Genomic DNA, 19,439 nt, shown 5'->3' on the forward strand with positions numbered 1-19,439 from the left:
TGTTCGCTTATAGTTTTCTGCCGCAGCGTTACTGTTACTAATGTGTTAAGCAGCAGGAATGTTCTCGCCCATGTACTTTTGTCTGCAGGCACGGTAGCAGGAATGTAACTACCTCGGAAGGTCTGAAGTTGATCATGGCACATATTTGTCGCGAGGCGACATATGAGTTTCAAAAATTAAATTACATTTTTGAATTTAAAAAACCACCATCGGATTATGAGGCACGCCGTAGTCGGGGACTCCGGAATAATTTGGACCACCTGGGGTTCTTAAACGCGCACCTAAATCTAAGTACCCGGGTGTTTTCTGCATTTCGCCCCCATCGGACATATCAGTTTCATAGCATGCTTTAGTTTAGCAGTGCAAGCACAAGATTCTGTTTTCTCATTCAACGCAGTGAGTTGTCAGTTTATTTTCTCAAAATAAATGTAGAAGTAACTGCAAACAGCGCTCGTTCCATGCATATTTGGCGCTTTCGACCTGCGCACAGCACCGCTAGATTGCTTTCCAATATTGTGCGCACAGCTGAATTCCAGTTAGCTTTCTTACGTTGTGCGCACAGCTAAACTCCATTAGAACTGGTTAAATTCCTTTTCAAGTCATGTGTTTACACTATTACAAGTGGATTAGCCCGAAATAAACCCGTTGCTAAATTTTGAAGACCTTTTGGAAGATACTCTGATACGATCTCGCCGGGTGAGGTCGGTCGTCACCGCAAGAATCAGCAGACGGCGACGAAGGCGGGCATCGTGATGATGAAAAATAGAGAAGACTGTATTCACTTCATTGGTACATGGTTGTGACTCTATCTGAGTCTCGAGCGGTTCTGCCTAACACGGGGGTTAGGACAGCCTTAAATAACCCCTCGTGGTCTTGTAGTAACCGATGTCTCCCTTGTGGAAGTGAACTTGTGGAATTAGTGCCTTTGTCAGGTTGCCAAGTCGACGACCTCTTCCCCTTCGTGCCTTCTCCTTTGGATGCTCGCCTTTGCTTCTGCTCAGCGCGCATAAGGGGTGACGCTTTCTCGGGGATGTAGGCGCTTATCTCGACATCGGAAAGCGCGCGGCGATGTTTCTCACACTTGAAGGATCCAAGTTTCCAGGAAGATGATTACCGCCTCTCGTCATTGGAAAGCGCGCGGAGATGTATCCCACACAGTTGAGCTGTCGAATTCCTTGCCGATCATAACAACTCATCTAGGTCGGATTGGTTGTTATTGACTTGTCACGTTTCACCGCGGTACGAGGATTCCTACGACACGCGTCTAACGTGTCTCCAAGCCCGGGCCCTACCTTGAATGCTGCGTACTGCGAGCATGAACAAGCGCTATTCATCAGACGCTGACGACCTTATCACACCTATCATCTAACTATAAAAATAAAGTTGCAACCCGACTCACAAATGGAGCTGTCATCGCAAGACACACTGACAAGGTAACTTAATCGTCTTTAGCCTCGTGCTTTCAATGCAGAATGTCTATATTTAGCTTCTGAAAGCACGACAGGCGTTATGTCTGTACATTGTGAGATGCTATATGTGATATGCTACAACATGAGTCGCAGTATGGAGTTGAAGGTCGAAAAAAAAGTCAAGTATCGTACCCGTAGCATTAACGCTATGGGTATCGGTACAGTACAGGTAACGCTGCAGTACCGCTGCGAACAACTGCTTGCACCTTTCGGATGGGCTCACTACGCTCAAACGTGTCCATTTTATTGCGATAGCAATTATATGAACACTCCAAGCGCATTTCTGCCGTCGGCGTCGCCGTCGCCGTGAGGTTCTGTTCCGTATAAAGTCCAGCGGCGATATCGTCGCCGCGAGCCGTACGCTGTGTGTGCGAGTGAAAGTGTATGAGGGTGAGCTGACAATCCCGACTGAATGTAGCGCACGCGAGGGAGGAAGGCAGGCCGGAAGCGCGCGTTCTTCTTTCAAGCGCGAGGCACGGGGGCGAGGGGACGGATAGGGAAGGGGGTGCGATCTATTCCATCGGCTGCTGCTCACAAAGCGGCACACGCGGGCGCCGTATCTTCAAAGCAATCTGCGATGGGGACAAAGTGCATGTGCCGAGTGCCGGTAGCTTCGTATGCGCTGTGCTTTCGACGTTTAGTTCGCGCTGAAGCGAGACGAGAGACTTAGACATCGTAACAAGCGCAGATGGACGGGAACACAAAGAAGAGATAAGTAGACTGGACGGGCGCTAGACATCAACTGAAGGTTTAATGACATGAACAGCACCATATATACCACCGCAGAAAAATACAAAAATCCAGCAGGCAGATTTATCAGCGAAAGGAAGTTTCGCTTTAAATACGTTTTTTTTTCTTTTGCCTACAAGGCCAGTGAAGGTGCGCTGACACATTTATTAGCTTCGGTACTGATACACAGGGCTTCAAAGATCTCCCTTGCTGGCTGTGTCGAAAAGCTGCGCAGGACACGTGTGCCCTCAAAGTCAGGCTTGCATGAGGCGGCAGTGCGCCGCCGACAGTGATCCGCCAAATGTTCGCCCCCCGCCAATGAGTTAACAGCTGCGCGATGCTCTCTTAATCTGTCGTTGACGCAGCGGCCGGTCTGGCCGACATAGCATCTACCACAAGAAAGTGGGGTGCGGTACACTACGCCCACTCTGCACTCCACGAAACGGGTCGTGTGCTTTGTTGTGCAGCCGGCCTTGGACATGCTGTTCACGACATTGCACATACGTGCCAGCTTACCAGGTGCCGAAAAGGCGACCGGGATGCCGCATTTCCCCGCAACCTTCTTGAGGCGGTGGGACAAGTCATGAACGTAGGGCAAAATCATTGGCCGCGCCTTTTTCTGATCAGGCTGATTGTGGCTTGTCAAACTCCCCGAATTGGTTTCTTTAATCAGGCTTCCTGCAATGGTAGCTAGCCATTGCGCGGGAAAGCCAGCATTGCGCAGGCGTAGCACTTGGAGCTGAAGGCTGCACGCAACCTGATGGTCGCAAGATTTTTTGAGAGTGGCACGCATGCAGTTTTTTGCAATATACCCCTTTTCACAATCTTGGAATGGGCCGAATTGAAGCCTAGAACTGATTTTTTGGACCGTGGATGGTATCTCCAGCAAACCGGACCGTCATGCATCATGATACAAACATCAAGTAACTGGAAGTATCCCTCTACAGGTAACTCAAAAGTGAATTGGAGCCCTTTGCCACAAGCTTCAAAAATACCTAGCACTTGGTTCGCAAGCTCATCAGAAGTGTCAGGTCGCACATCCCTCAGGATAACTAAGTAGTCATCGACATATCTAAAAATTCTTATAATCTTGGATGCGCAAGCGGTGTCAAGGCACGTAGAAATACGCTTGTCACAAAACGATAAAGAGAGATCACTTAGTACAGGGGCAATACATGAACCAATACAAATCCCCTCCTTTTGAAGGACAGGGTTATGAATAAAATCGACTGTGGTAGATGACAGGTAAAATGTTAACAATTCAATAAAATTGTCGATGTACAAGCCAGTGGAATTCTGAAAGGTAAGGGGACCAAAGTCATCGATGCTTGCTCGAACAGCGCATAAAAGTTGGCTTTCCGGGATAAAATAGAACAGATCTAAAACATCTATAGAAAAGGTGTACAGAGGCTGCTGGGGATACTATTACTTGGAAAGGTAATCTAAGACACTTTCCGAATCGGCGACAAGATAAGGGTCATTCACTTGAAGCAACTGGAGGTCCTTTTGCAGAAATCTAGAGAGGGCTCCTTGCCATGAATGTTGCTCAGTCACAATCGTCCTGAATGGCATTCCTTCCTTATGCGTTTTTACAGAGAAAAACAGATCTAGGAAGTCCTTTTTAGCACCCCCTATGGTCTTCTTGAGGCTTTGCAGGTTCATCTCATCACATAGAGCCAAGGCTTTCTTCCTTAACTCCTTCCATGAGCACTTAACCGGCTTGAAATTCTTTGATACAGCCTGTTCAGCTTTTTGCAAGCCTGACTTTGAGGGCACACGTGTCCTGCGCAGCTTTTCGACACAGCAAGCAAGGGAGATCTTTGAAGCCCTGTGTATCAGTACCGAAGCTAATATATATGTGTCAGCGCACCTTCACTGGCCTTGCAGGCAAAAGAAAAAAAAAACATATTTAAAGCGAAACTTGAATTCCTTTCGCTGATAAATCTGCCTGATGGATTTTTGTATTTTTCTGCGGTGGTATATATGCTGCTGTTTATGTCATTAAACCTTCAGTTGATGTCTAGCGCCCGTCCAGTCTACTTGTCTCTTCTTTGTGTTCCCGTCCATCTGCGCTTGTTACGATGTCTAAGTTCAGTTACAACCAACTAGCCCAAATTTCTGCTTTAAGAGAGACGAGAGACAGCGCGAAGGTCAATTTGCCCGCTGCTGCTGGCGCGCTTTCTCACCCCGGCGCTTTCACAGCGAGCTTCCGCGATCATCGAGCGAGATGTGTTCATGTTTAGCTGTGTGCGCAAGACACCGTGATTGTCCATTTAGACAGTAAGCGAATGTTTACAACTTTATACGGCCCAATAAACTACTATCCCTCCTTCGTATAGCTCTCTACTAATTTGCTATCGCAATCGATGCTTCGACTTTTGGGCGAAATTGCGAATTTAGAACGGCGCCTTTCAAGCGAGCCCGGGGTTAAAAAAAATAAACAAAAATTCTAAAGAGACACTGCAGACTGCTTGTGTGGGAATGCAAAAGCATTATGCCATTTGTAGACCCTGGAACGTCATGAACGCGCTCATTTTATACACTCATTTGTTTCAGGTTGCTGTTCGGCTGTTCAAACTAGCCTTAGCCATGCAGCACCCTTTGGCTCAGTTTAATCCTGTTCAGACAATAAACACCGCGGACATGCCTGAAAGGATACTGCCGAAACCGATGTGCCTGTGCGCTGTGCATCAGCTCTTCCGGCCTATGCGAAGCACTCATTACCGGCATAGAAGAGAAGAAAGTACAAAAATAAATCGCCGACATATCTTGAAAAGCATGTGCCTGCTGACGACGGGTTCATCTAATTTCCATGGGCTTTTTTTCTGCTATATATCACTTCAGTCCTGAACATACTGTATCTTGTTTTTCTATTACTTTTCTAAGTCGGAAACAAAGTCATTAATTACTACTAAACGGAATCTGCAACACGAAACTTCTGGGCGCACGCACATTCTTCTTTCGCTTCGCCCACTGCTTGTTAATTATGTTCTGAAAAAATGTCACAGTTTCGCCCTAAGGACGAAGCAATGAATGCGATAGCAACACAGCAATGTCATACGAAGTAAGGTGAGCGGCTTTGGTAGCAATATGAATTGTAGTAAACATGAGCTGATTAAGTAAGCAGGTGTGCTGCGGCGTAAGTAGACCGACATGAAGAGAGACTCGATGACCACGAGAAGGCGCGTGTGAAACGGTGGTGTTGACTGAGAAGCGCTTCCCAGTGGGCAGCGCGTGCGAAGGGACACACCTGTAGCTGCTGCACTGCCGACCCGGGCAGCATTGCATGTGTAGCGTGCGTTGGAAAATGTGGCCCGACTATTACTAACTGATTGAACAAGCGTGGTGTGAGCGCGCACAAACAAACATGAATAGATCACACTGAATGACTGCAGACAACGACTGTCAAAACGCTGGCAGCAAGCGCATACGCCATAGCAGCGGGCGAAGGTACGTGCGGTCTATCGCGTCAACGGAAACTGAGCGGCGAATGCACGGCGCATAAAGGTCAGAGCCGTGTGGAGATAAGCGACAGGTGCGAGCGAGCGACGAGCGCGGTTGTTGGCAGAGTAGAAGTGCCCCCCCCCCCCCCCCCGCTCCCTCCGGCGCTGGCTTCCCGCTTCCTTGCTTGCGCGTGGGAGATTGAGTGCGTTCGCTCTCCGTGATAGCCCGCGTCCCCGCACGCTTCCGCTCGGGCATACGGCGCGCGGCGAAGATCTTATCTATAGGGAACCTCACGGCGACGGCGACGGCGACGGCAGAAATCCGGTTGAAGTGTCCATATAATTACTATCGCAATAAAAAAAATGTCGCAGTTTCGCCCGAAAGGCGAAGCATTAATTGCGATAGCAAATTGGTAGAGAGCTATTCGGAGTAGGGATAGTAGAGTAGTTTTATCGGCCGCATAAAGTTGGACACATTCGCTTTCTAACTGAATTGACAAGCGTGGTGTCATCGCGCACAAGCAAACATGAATAGATCACACTGAATGACCGCAGACAACGACTGTCAAAACGCTGGCAGCAAGCGCAGCCGCTGCAGGCAGCGGGCGAAGAAGCGTGCGGTCTATCGCTTCAACGGAAACTGAGCGGCATTTACAAAGGTCAGAGCCGTGTGGAGATAAGAGACGGTGCGGGCGACGGCCACCACAGCCAGTGCAAGCGTATTTGTTGGCAGAGTAGAAGCTGCTCCCCCCCTCCCTCCCGCGCTGCCTCCCCGCTTTTTTTTTTCATTTGCTTTCGCGTGGGAGATTGCGCTGCCAGTTCCCCTTGCGCTGGGTTGCAAGATAAGCATTTGGTGCCGTAGCACAGCGTCTCCCCGCCTCCCTCCCCCCCCCCCCCCCATACCCCCCCCCCGGCCTTTCGCGCAACAATCGCGTTTGCTTTCCGCCGTGCGTTGGCTCTCCGTGATAGCGCGCGTCCCCCGCGCGCTTTTACTCGCGCATACGGCGCGTGGCGACGATTTTATCGCCCTTGGAATCTATACGGAACCTCACGGCGACGGCGACGACGACGGCAGAAATCTCGTTGAAGTGTCCATATAATTGCTATCGCAATAAAAATGCACATTTCATGCGCAAACATCTATTTTATGAAGTACCGAACGATAGATCCATGTCGAGCAAGAAATTAGACATCCATTACATGTTCACTGATGATACAGTGCGATCGTCGCACCAACTACAGTCTCCAACTGCACAGCATCGTCCATGTCAAAATAATAGAAGGGCGTATGCAATGCGAAAGTTTTGGAGAGCCTACAATTCACTTTTAAAGTGCAAACTTTATGGGCGATCCTTGGACATCTAAAATTTCGTTCAACGTACGTCTGAAGTACTGTTTTTAGAGACGTTCTATGGACATGCAAAATCTACGTCAGGTGAATGAACTAAATAGATGTTCACTAGACATCCAAAACTTTTATGCCATTGTACGTCCATTAGATGTATGTGCAGTGTTAGAATATGCTAACACAGTTTGGTTCCCTCATTCCCTTACTAGTATAACAACATTGGAGTGAGTACTGCGCAAAGCCATAAGATTTGTGTATAACAAGTATAAACGCACGGACTCTCCCACTAACCTTCTGACCTCTTCTGGCATTAGGACCCTATCCACAAGAGCAAAGCAGGCACGTCTCAAGTTTTTGTACGAACTGCTGCATCACTGCTATAAGATAGATGTGTCTAAGTACGTCGCATTTTCACAGTCGCGCCCGACTCGTCATAAGCATAAATACACATTAATTGAATATTCTTTCAACAACGACTCGTTTGGGCAATCGTTTTTCCCACTTACGATACGTGAATGGAATCGGTTACATCCAGATATCAGGGAAGCCGAAACAGTGTCCGCTTTCAGTGCAAAGTTAGAACATACATCTAACCTCAAGTACCATCCCCATTGCCACGCACACCCTCTCATTTGAACGCTACTTCCGTCTTAGATTCCTGCACTTATACGATGTATTTCCTTTCCTAATATTTGCTGGTGATGGCCAATGAAATGTGTACCGGTTTGGTTTTCTTGGTGAAAGGGATTGCTTATGCTGTTGCACATAACTTCGTTCTTATACTATCACTTGCTTGCTTCTTTATTCCATTCCCTTTTTTATCAGATTGTAACCCTGTGCCTGGTTGTGCTTCGTGTTTTTATTTTTCTTTCCCAGTATTATTTCCTGTTGTTTGCACATTGCGCATGATCGACAAGGCATTGATTCTCTTTGCTGGGCAAACTGGTCGTAATCCTTCCTCGTGGTTGTACTTCATTTCGTGTGCGCAGCACGCATGTTTTTGAAATGTTAATTTGAATTTGTGCGTGATCTTTGCTTTAAATGCCCTGTATAAGAGCGCATGTTTACAAAATGTCGACTTTTTTAACATGATTGTCTCTTTGTAATGCCCACCTGCTATGCTCTCAACTGAGAGTGGCAGTATTGAAAATAATAAATAAATGAAGGATGCGCATAGGACATCACATTCATTGCTGGATGTGTCGATCTGTAACAGCATCGACGTCGAAGAAGATGAGGAGAACGGCGGCTGGCTATGGACAGGCCATTGCCTAAAATCCTATACATATTATTGGATGTTTGTGGCTATCTGGGTAGCTGTTGATCTTCAACAAAATAGTGAGTTACGTATGCTACGTTTACAAAACAAAATACTGCGTTACAAATGCCACGGCTATGATGATGCATTTCCGCAGAGACTTCTTGCTTTCATGTATTTAATAAGACAGATGTTTTTTGAAAATTTAGGGAGATAAAGCGTAGTAAACGAAGCCACAAGAATGTCCGAAGCCACAAGCACGAAGATCAGACAAATCCATGTACTAACAATTTTTTTCAGGGTAGCATCGCAGAGCCAGATTTCCCTATGTAATAGAAAACTCTAAGGTTATCAGATCTGGACAAAGTTTTCCCCGGACTAGTTAATATTTTATAGATAAAAAAGATTATGTTGCTTTCCCAAGGAACTGAACAATCAACCTAGTTAGCTTTGATAATTTGTGATAAATAAATGTTGCTCAAACATGCGAAAATACGTTGCAATTCGTGACTACACGTTAAAGCACTGACGTGGCGGTTAAGATGCGAAATTCAAAGGGGGAAAACTTACCTTCCATTTTGTCCGATAACGACCCGCCCTTAACAGTAAACAAAAAAAAAAAAAAGCAAACGCAAATGGAGAGAATATGTGCCAGTGCAAACTAGCTGTATTATATAATTTTAAATTGATTTATTAACAATACTGTGATACCTTACGGGCGGTTGTCGGATGGGAAACATACAAACAAAACTCAACTTACGCAAAATGCAATCGAAGGTTGCGCTTGAAGGATGTTGACTAAGCATCAGCGAAAAATTCCAAACGAGGCCATTCCAATCGGCTATTGTTGGTAGAAGAGCATATTAACATATCAATCTGCGAATTATGGGGCATAGTATGGCGACAATATTGTCGCCATACTATGCCCTGTTTTTTTTTCTTTCTAGTAATGCTTGCAGTCAATAAATAACTTGTGCATAGAATTCGACCGTGGGATTCGATCCTTCTTGTGACGAAACGTAGCATGACTGACTTTACAATACTGAAAAATTTATTACACAGTAATCCGCCTTTTGCATGTCCCGAGTGCGCATGCGCTGTACCCTAGCGGCGAGCGCCGAAAACGTTTTGTACGGCGTCGGTGGTTCGTGCAGCTGACGACGCACGCGTATGCAGCATAGTCGTCGAGGACGCTGACTCTTTATTGTCGGCGCTGTGCCGGTCGACGACGTGATATTTGCGCTGTGTTTCGGTAGAAACGTCAGCTGTTCACAGCGATATTCGGTTAACGTCCGGTACATCACAATATATGCCGACACGACACCGATGTCGGTCAGAAGTCGACCTCACGCCGGCGCCAACACTTGGCCGGCTGTAGTTGTGATACTGTGCCAGTGGGAGACCTATAGTGTCATACAAGTATGACGAAGAATCGACCGACGACGCGACCGGCGACAGCGAGTGATCGTAGTGTGATAAGCTTTCGTGCCGACGACGCCGACAAAACCAGTGTGCTGATGGCCGTGCGAGTGGCCGCCAAGTGAGAACATCGCACCGACAACGTGAATACCGCCGCAAATGCGCTCGTGTATGTATTTATTGACGCTCAACTTGAGTCGAAACGTGCTTCCGACGCTTATATGCATGATTTCCAGCCGTTTCCAGCCCTCCACATCAAGTTTGAGGCGGTGTCGATCTAGTTCAGGCAGCTTCATCAGGCCTAACACAGCCTACGAGTTCGTCCGCTACCGGCGGACCTGAAATATAGGATAAGCAAGTACGACAAAGGAAACTGCTTATATAGTTCGGTACTGACCTTACCGACTTGAAGTGAACCACTCTTAGCATAGTACTATGCACACACAGAGAGTGGGAAGCGGCGACACGAGTCACACGACACACCGCGGTACAGGCACCGTTCTTGAACGAAGGCTGTCGGTCGCAACCGCCGGCGCTTCCATGAACGAAGTGCAACTACGGAGAGTGTATTTTTATGCTGCCAGATTTAGTAGTTACCGACAACACAGTTTGCCTCTTATGCTAAACAGGCAACAAGTGATGACCCTTTCGATACTGCATCGTAAGCAACAACACCGCTCGTTGCCACGCGAGTACGGCAGGCATCGGCATTTTCGCGTGCCAGTGCGGCTAGGTGGTCGTTGTCGCCGTTTTCGACGTGCCCGGGACGTTCATGCCTTCTCGTCTCCATGTGATCGCTTCTGATATGTGCATGATAAGTGTTCATATATGGCTTTGAACATTTCCTCATTATTTCGTGTGAGCGGTGCACGGTTGTTACTGTACTTGAAGCGAACAGCGAGCGGTGGCCGTACACGTGCCGATGTAAACAAATGTGCCGTTCTTGCGTTGCATAAATACTCTGGGTGCAATGTCGCCCCTTCAAAGAGCTATGACCACTGTGGTCGAGACTCAGCTATAAAAGCAGTTTTTATCATCCTATTAGCGTACGTTCAGTGCAGATCTAACGGTGGCAAATGCATGAACTCGGATGCTATATATGATACGGCTAACCTCCGCTGAGCGGAATCGACCGCAGCTTAAACTTGATGTGGCCGGCTGGCGAGTGCTCATGTTCGTGCATTTCAACTTCCGAAGCATGTTTGGACTCATATTCGGAACGAATAAATATGAATAACAGGAATACAAGCGTAGGTGCTGTGTCGATCGCGTTACGGTGCGACGTATTCGTTCAGAGGCACATCGCACGGTGACTGGTTTTGTCGGCGTAGCTGCACGATATCCCGTCATCATATTTCGACAACTTGCGGTTGTAAGTCGCACCAGAGTCAGTTGCCGGCCTAGGCGTCCTTTACAACGAGCGGCCACTCACACAAAACGAAAATCACAACGACTGACAAATGCATAGACCCATTTCAGCTCGCTTCTTGCAGCGAGCGTGCCTCTGCGTCCCGCGGGGCCCCGACGCCGTACATATTGCTTCTCGTGGAGCCCGCTAAGGTGGCGCCCGCTAAGGTGGCGCCACAGCGCAATGCAAAAGGCGGATTATAATGATTCATCATAAAATGCACTAGGAGCCATTCTACCGCCTTGACTTGGTTTCAGTGCAGTCTCGAGTACTCTGGCATAAAATTATGTGTGTTTCCTACATGTATTGACAGTCGATCAAACTTCGTCAGAGGATAGTTGGTGTTATGAAGTTCTTGTTTTTCTGTGGTGACGCCATTTCGTGTAGACTTGTGTAAGGATGACCCTTTTTTCACAATTTTGACAAGGTGCGGCCCTTACATACGACCGAACCTTTTTGTTCGGTCGCGTGTAAGGGTTGCTATGATGGCTCTAGACACTAGATGTCGGACTATCGCCATCTAGTAGCGGCACGCGGAAGTACGCAGCGTGCTGAAATTCGCCGATGCGCGCGCAGTGTCTTCGGGTCACCAAACGCGGTTGCTTCTCTGTCGGAAATGTTTAGAGCGCAGCACTGAGGCGCCCGTTCCTGCGTTGAGCGTCGGCGTCCCTCGGCGTTACCGAGCGAACGAGCACAGCGAACGATGAAAGAGTGAACACGGCGCTCAGCGGGGGATGAAAGACGGCGATAGCGAAGAATGCGCGAGGAGGAATGTGGAGAAGGAGGGTATTGCGAAAGCGTGAGCAGTAAAGCAAAGTACCGCGCAAGACTTGTTCTGCGGTGACGATCAATACGAGATGGCGCCACGGTAGGGCGCGTCGTCTGTTCACCGTTGACGCTATCAATAAGGCATGCGGCTAGCACGTCAACCGACACCATAAATGGAAAGAAAGCGCTGCGGGACCGGATGCCTGCCTGTGGCGCTAGGCTGTGAATCGTGCCCAGGCGTAACCCACGCGTTGCCTGGCACGATCTCCCAAATAGCGAGGCAGTCCGTCATAGTTCGCTCCGTTTCCAACGAGCCGCTCGAGACAGATTGTCCGCGCCTGCCAATACGTATATCGCCGAATGAAAGCACGTATGGAGTTGCGCTCAAATTTCACATTAGGAAGTATAATAATAGTGAGCGAGATGTCTTTCTCCAAATTTTGGGCTGCTAAGTTGGCGGTGCGGCCCTTACACGAGTCTATACAGATGACGCATAATTCAGATTAAATTTACCGTTGGGCAAGTGAAAAAGGAGCTTTAAACGGTCTGTTTTTCTCCCCACAGAAAGCGGCTGTATGTCTGTATTTCAGCTCTTGCCAGCTGGCTTCATACCGACTGAGTTTATTGGGACGCATAGTAGAATAAACCTTGATCATAATATTCGGATACTTTCAAGTTTTCTCCTGTTTGGTTATCCTTCCCATATCAAGCCGGCATATTCGATATAAGGCTGAACGTATGGTATTTCGTTAGGAGTCAAATTTAACACAAGGCGTGTCGACTGACAATGTACTTACAGAAAAAGCAAGCTTCGCTTGGGCCGCTCCGCAGACGTTTTCTATATAGTCTTGGTGTCCTATTGAATAAAGCCGTAGTCAATTGGAAATCGGCAAGCGAACTGCTCAGAGCTCTTGCTTGTTTTTGCCGAAGAATTCGCAGCTATATCGGGAATGTTTCGGGAGAACAGCGAAGAAGTGTGGCATTCACTGATAAACGATCTATGCCAGTCGTCAAACAATAAAACGCACACAGGTACGGCGGCAAGATCGACAGCTGCAGATAAGATAACTATGCGTCTCCGGGCTGCCCTGCCGTTCCTCCCCAGTGGCGCAATTGGTTAGCGCACGGTACTTATACGACAGTGCTCGTGAGCTATGCCGGGGTTGTGAGTTCGAGCCTCACCTGGGGAATGCTTTTTTTTAATTTTTTCATTTCAATATTAGGCCCTTCAGACACGTCCTACTCCTTTGTGGACACGAACTATATTTGCCATTTGTGTACATCGGTGGCAGGGAATAAAGAACAAACATTAAGCATGGAGTAAATCGAATATTCGGCTATTCTAAATTACTGCTATTTTACTTCTGAGTGATACGTATCGTTACGCAGGACCACTTCGGTGAAGGCACTACCGTGTTTTACGGGACGTTTGACGTGAAGCATGTCGGTAGCAACTACGAAATATGTTTTTTTTTTCTTTCTAGTAATGCTTGCAGTAAATAAATAACTTGTGCATAGAATTCGACCGTGGGATTCGATCCTTCTTGTGACGAAACGTAGCATGACTGACTTTACAATACTAAAAAATTTATTACACAATACTTATAATGATTCATCATAAAATGCACTAGGAGCCATTCTACCACCTTGACTTGATTTCAGTGCAGTCTCATGCACTCTGGCATAAAATTATGTGTGCTTGCCACATGTATTGACAGTCGATCAATTTTCGTGACTGATGGGATTACATTACACTCAACTCTATAGGCAGCTCACACCGAAGCTTTCCGCAGTTGGGAGTAGCGCCAAAACACAGTACGAGGAGCAGTGGAAGCGAAATTTGAGGAACACGATGAGCATTGGTCGTGACATCTTTGATCTCTTATCACGAGGCAAGAGTGTCGGTGATGTAAAAAAAATGTCCAAGTGTGTACGCTCTGCATGACTCGGCGTCCTTGTGGTTGAATTAGAAGCGCGTACATTCCAGTGCTTCAGCTCGCAAATGTTTAGTTCGTTACGCCAAGACGGAGTGACGAAGCACGGGTGTGGGTCCTGTTTGTTTGAAGCGCTGTGACTCTTTCTTTCGACCCCTAGCCGCCGGTGGGGGTGACACTGGGTCACTAAATGAGAGAATCGTACGTAGCGCCCTGTGGCCGGTGTAAGGTGTCTGTACGTGGGCGTTCCTGGCACCTTAATTTACGTAGGTGTAAAAGGTGAGCGACTCAGGAACATCGTAGTATTGTACAAAAATGTCGGATGTATATTTAGCAGTTCTTTACTTTGAGCTTGGCTGCAGTCCCTGCTTTGACAACATGGGGCGGTATAACGTAAAACTAATCCATTCTGACTTTATTCCGATCTCCTGACGCCACATTCACATAACCGTCGACGCATCGTATATAGTTTTAACAGGCCAATCAAATGCACTCCTTGATTAGAGTATGCTACATTTGTTTTCATTTAAAGCAAATAGCATTTCCTACCTTGACAGATTTTCCTTACCTAATTGGCTGACAACAGGCGAGTAGCGCGCAGAAATGGAGAGGGTTTCGGTGGGGCTGAGCTGCCGCAGACAATGTAGATAACCGGGTGAGAAGGGTGTTGCCGGCGTCTGCTATTGGTCCGCTTTCACTTGCTTAGTCGATGGCTGGTCGAAAATCGCGGTGACGTGCAAAGGGCCGTTAAAAATGCCGCTAAAACGGTTCCTCAGCGAAGAAGAGTTAGCAGAGCGATATCGTATACGTGCCGAAAGGGCTCGACACCTTATCATCATCATCATAAGCCTATATTTATGTCCACTGCAGGGCGAAGGCTTGCAGTGGACATGTGATCTCCAATTACCCCTGTCTTGCGCGGCTGATTCCAACTTGCGCCTGCAAATTTCCTAACTTCATCATCCCATCTGGTTTTCTGCCGACCTCGAGTGCGCTTCCCTTCTCTTGGTATCCATTCTGTAACCCTAATGGTCCACCGGTTATCCGTCCTACGCATTACATGGCCTGCCCAGCTCCATTTCCTCCGCCTAATGTCAATTAGAATATCGGCTATCCCCGTTTGTTCTCTGATCAACACGACTATCTTCCTGCCTCTTAACGTTAGGCCTAACATTTTTCGTTCCCTTGCTCTTTGTGCGGTCCTTAACTTGTTCGCGAGCTTCTTTGTTAACCTCCAATTTTCTGCCCATATCTTAACACCGGTAGAACGGAATGATTGTACACTTTTCTTTTCAACGACAGCGGTAACCTCCCAGTCAGGATTTGGTAATGCCTGCCGTATGCACTCCAACCCAATTTTATTCTTCTGTAAATTTCTTTCTCATGATCAGTGCCCCCTGTGAGTAATTGACCTAGATAAACGTACTCCTTTACAGACTCTAGAGGCTTACTGGCGATCCTGAATTGTTGTTCCCTTGCGAGGCTATTGAACATTGTCTTTGTCTTCTGCATATTAATCTTCAACCCCACTCTTACACTTTCTCGGTTAAGGTCCTCAATCATTTGCTGTTTATCTATGTATTTAGATATTCACCGTTGATCCTCACTCCTAAGCTTTCCCAGTCTAAGAGCTTGAATACTTTTTCTAGGCATGCAGTGAATAGCATTGGAGAGATTGTGTCTCCTTGCCTGACCCCTTTCTTGATAGGTAACTTTCTACTTTTCTTGTGGAGTACCATGGTAGCTGTGGAACCCTTGTAGATGTTTGCTAAGATATTCACGTATGCCTCCTGTACTCCTTGATTACGCAATGCCTCTATGACTGCTGGTATCTTTACTGAATCAAATGTTTTTTTCATAATCTATGAAGGCCATATAGAGATGTTGATTGTACTCCGCAGATTTCTCTAGTACCTGATTTATGACATGGATATGATCCATCGTAGAATAACCCTTCCTGAAGCCAGCCTGTTCTCTTCGTTGGCTGAAGTAATATGTTGCCCTTATTCTATTTGAAATTACCTTGGTGAATATTTTATACAATATTCAGCAAGCTATGTAGCAAGCTAACGGGTCAACAATTCTTCAATTCTTTCTCTCCCTTCTGATGGACGAGTATAATGTTAGCGTTCTTCCAGCTTCCTGGTACACTTCAAGTCGTGAGGCATTGCGTATAAGGCGCCGCAAGCTTTTCAAGCATGATATCTCCTCCATCTTTGATAAAATGTACTGTTATTCTGTCTTCTCCAGAAGTTTTCCTCTGGTCATGTCTTTCAAGGTCCTTCTAACCTTATCGCTACTTATAGAAGGAGCCTCCGCATCCTGTTCATCACTACTTCGTATGAAAGTAGCTTGGCTGCTCTGGGTACTGTGCAGGTCACTATAGAATTCTTCTGCTGCTTTTACTATGTCATCGAAATTGCGGATGATATTACCCTGCTTATCTTTCAGTGCATAGATTTTGTCTTGTCCTATGCCAAGTTTTCTTCTCACTCATGTCATGCTGCGTTCATATTTTACTGCTTCCTCAATATTTAACGCGTTATAATTTCGGATATCCATTACTTTCTTCTTTTTGATCACTTTCAACAGTTCAGAGAATTCTATCTGATCTCTCGTGTTTGACACTTTCATGTTTTGCCGTTTCTTTATTAGGTCCTTTGTTACTAGGGATCATGGGACACCTTATACCGCCACGCAAAAGTGTATTATACACAAACACAGAATAAAATCTAGAAAATGAAGAATCCAGTGCCAGAGTGATCGGCGGGCAGCCATTTTCTATTCCTTGCGGAAGGGGGGCAGTCTTCGACTATTTAAAAAATTCAATTTTGTTCGGCATGTGAATGCTTCTTTAGTGCGTACACGTCACTTTGAGGTGGTGAGTTTTCGCGGTTTTGTGACGTCGAGTGGCAAACAGGCGAAGCGGGCGCAGCTTGAAAAGCTGTTGACATATAGCAGGCAGATAACGAAAAAAAAAAACGCTTAGAATCAAAAATAACTTTTTTTACTCTTTTGTCCTCCTGAATCATGTCTAATCAGCGTGTACATGTCACATCACATTGGGGTATTGGGGTATTCTTATGCTAGCCCAGGCGCGGATCCAGGGGGGATGTCCGGATGTCCTGACCCCCCCCCCCCCCCCTCAGATTTCTGTATCGCCCCCTCGCTGATAGGGGGATGGCCCTGTCACAAAAAATATGGCCACCAGCATTCTTCAAAATTATTTTTCGTGAGTACCAGTGGTAATAGCCATGTAGAAGTAAAGTTAGCTCGCTCACAAGCTTAGTTGTACTCCGTAGGGGTGTGGTGTCGCGAAGTTGCCGTAGTTAATTTTTCTCATGAACACCTTGGACCTCCTGGCGCCGGCCATGCCTTACTCGTCCCGTCGGTGGCGTCGAATGAACGAGGGGACGTCCCTTTTGCTAAGCAATCCGATGTACGCGCCAACGCCTTCGCGCCTGATCAACTTAGTTCCGCATTGGGGTGTCATCGGTTGCCTCATTTGCTGTCATCGGTCCTGCGACCAACCTGCTTAATGAAAGAGATTTCTCGCTGAAGTGTTCATATATAAATAATAACAACTAACAGCAAAACTAAGAACTACGCATAGGCAACTTTTTTTTTAAACTGTAGCACTCATTCTGATCACAGATACACGTTGACAATATGCAGTACGAGCACAGTACCGTTCGCACGCTACAAGTTTTTCATTGTAACTTCGCAGTTTTATTGTCGTACATTAAGCATAGGAAGCTCAAAGCCGCCGGATCCGTTTATTTGAGTGGGCGTTCTCGCGGAGCGGGGCGAAGCCTCGAGCAGCGGCTGGATGTGGGGGAGCGTGACGTCAGCGGCCAACGCCAGCGCACGGGCCTAGGATGGCGTCGCGTGGTTAGAGAAACGGGAGCAGATACGCGCCTTGTGTAATAGGATGACGTCGCGTGGGAAACAAAACATCAAGACGCTGGCTCGCGCTCTCGGCTACTACGCCACATCGTTCTTATTGTAGGTGGCGTCGTGAGTCTTCATACGCGGTTATTCGCATAGCGTAAACAACCAGCGTAGTGGTTGCCGCGTTGGAGCGGAGCGTTACGCCCGTATTCAAGAACGTTCCTCTAGTCAACACCTCGACTCAAGAGGAAAGATAGCACCGCCATCCCTCAAAAGAAGTGGTCACTGAGCTTCATGATCATTCATGAGAATTCTTGAGAATTGTCACGTCTTTATCACTCGAGAGGCGGCGCTGTGCTCAACAAGGTGGAGTGGAGGAAGAGCTTCGGGTCGAGGGCTGTTTGAGAATTAGGAAGTTAGTCCTCCAAAGCAAACGAAGGCGTCTCAGGTGAACACATAGAATCTTCTTAAGGAAATCAAGGTGTCCCAACAGAACTCGAAAGACGGACCCGTGCTTACGCATTTATAACGAACGGCGACATATCATACTAAATTTTATTTTAAGAAACAAAACAGGCTAGATATACCGGGTGTTCAAAATTAAGCTTTATTGTTTTCTTAAAATTAGGCACTGGGAGGCACATGTAGACCACCTGCGCAAATAAGTTGTGTGGCCAGGGGGACACAAAGTGAGATAATTATCGCTGTCAGCAGCCGAATTAACTAAAATTGAATAATTAACTTTTTATTGACTGCGGTAAGTGTGTATGTTTGTATTCAAAAGTTAGAGGCAGTCGTGTTTCTACACAGTTTAACTTGGAAGAATTCTTCTAGCATGTCTATGCTCCGAGATATACAACTCTAAATTTTAATTGTCGTTCGCATGATTAAGCATGCAAGAGAGTGAGGATCGACGCAAAGCTCCTCCCTGATGTGACGCGGCTGTTGGGTGCGGCGTTTAGTCTGACAACGGGGCGGAGGCGTTGGCAAAAATAATAACTGCCCCCCTTCCCCTCACGGCTGGCGAAATAAAAAAAAAATGGAATAACCCGTAACCGCTGTCGTAACACGCGACCGCGCAGCCTGTAAAGCTGGCGGCAGCTGCCATGCCGAGATAATGGCGCGAGCGGAGAAGCCGGAGGGCAGTGCGCGTGCGTAAGGGTGACTAGACGACCGGGCATGGTCCTTGTTTGGGCTACGCAAATAAAGTGACTGCTGATTTCCAAGTATTGTAAGTTTTATTGAAATCAGAAGCAACAACTGCACCATCAACAGCAGAAACCTTTTTGGCTATGTTAACGATGTCATGCACAAATGTCATGACAACACTTCACCCATCAAGATATCAATGCCCTAAAAATGTTCAAAATGCCTCCCTTCCGCAGCAACGCAAAGCATAAACCGCTCTCGCGTCGAGTCGATAACTGTGCGCAGTACACTTGAAATTTGGAGTCAGATATCTCGGAGCACGAACACGCTAGAATAATTCTTCCGACTGATACTGATACACGACTGCCTCTAAGTTTTCAATACAAACATACCCACTTACTGCAGTCGACAAAAAATAATTGTTCAATTTTAGTTAATTGGGCTGCTCACAGCGTAATTATCACCTCACTTTGTGCCCCCCTGGCCACATAACTTATTTGCACAGGTGGTCTTCGCGTACCTCCCAGTGCCTAATTTTAAGAAAACCATAAAGCTTAGTTTTGAACAACCTGTATTATCAGGCACAGCCGCCAAGCACATGGCTGTATTGGGTAACGTCCTTT

General features: G+C 46.9%; 1 protein-coding gene and 1 non-coding gene across 2 annotated transcripts in view; both read left to right on the forward strand.

Annotated features, from left to right (window-relative positions):
* LOC125940323 (vitamin D 25-hydroxylase-like) overlaps positions 1–19,439 on the forward strand; it is a 156,767-nt gene that overhangs the window by 45,354 nt on the left and 91,974 nt on the right. The window lies entirely within an intron of this gene.
* On the forward strand, positions 12,941–13,032 carry Trnai-uau (transfer RNA isoleucine (anticodon UAU)). The gene is given in 2 exon segments: positions 12,941–12,978; positions 12,997–13,032. It is a non-coding gene; the product is annotated as a tRNA-Ile (tRNA).

The sequence above is a fragment of the Dermacentor silvarum genome, chromosome 9, assembly GCF_013339745.2.
Source record: "Dermacentor silvarum isolate Dsil-2018 chromosome 9, BIME_Dsil_1.4, whole genome shotgun sequence".
NCBI lineage: Eukaryota > Metazoa > Arthropoda > Arachnida > Ixodida > Ixodidae > Dermacentor > Dermacentor silvarum.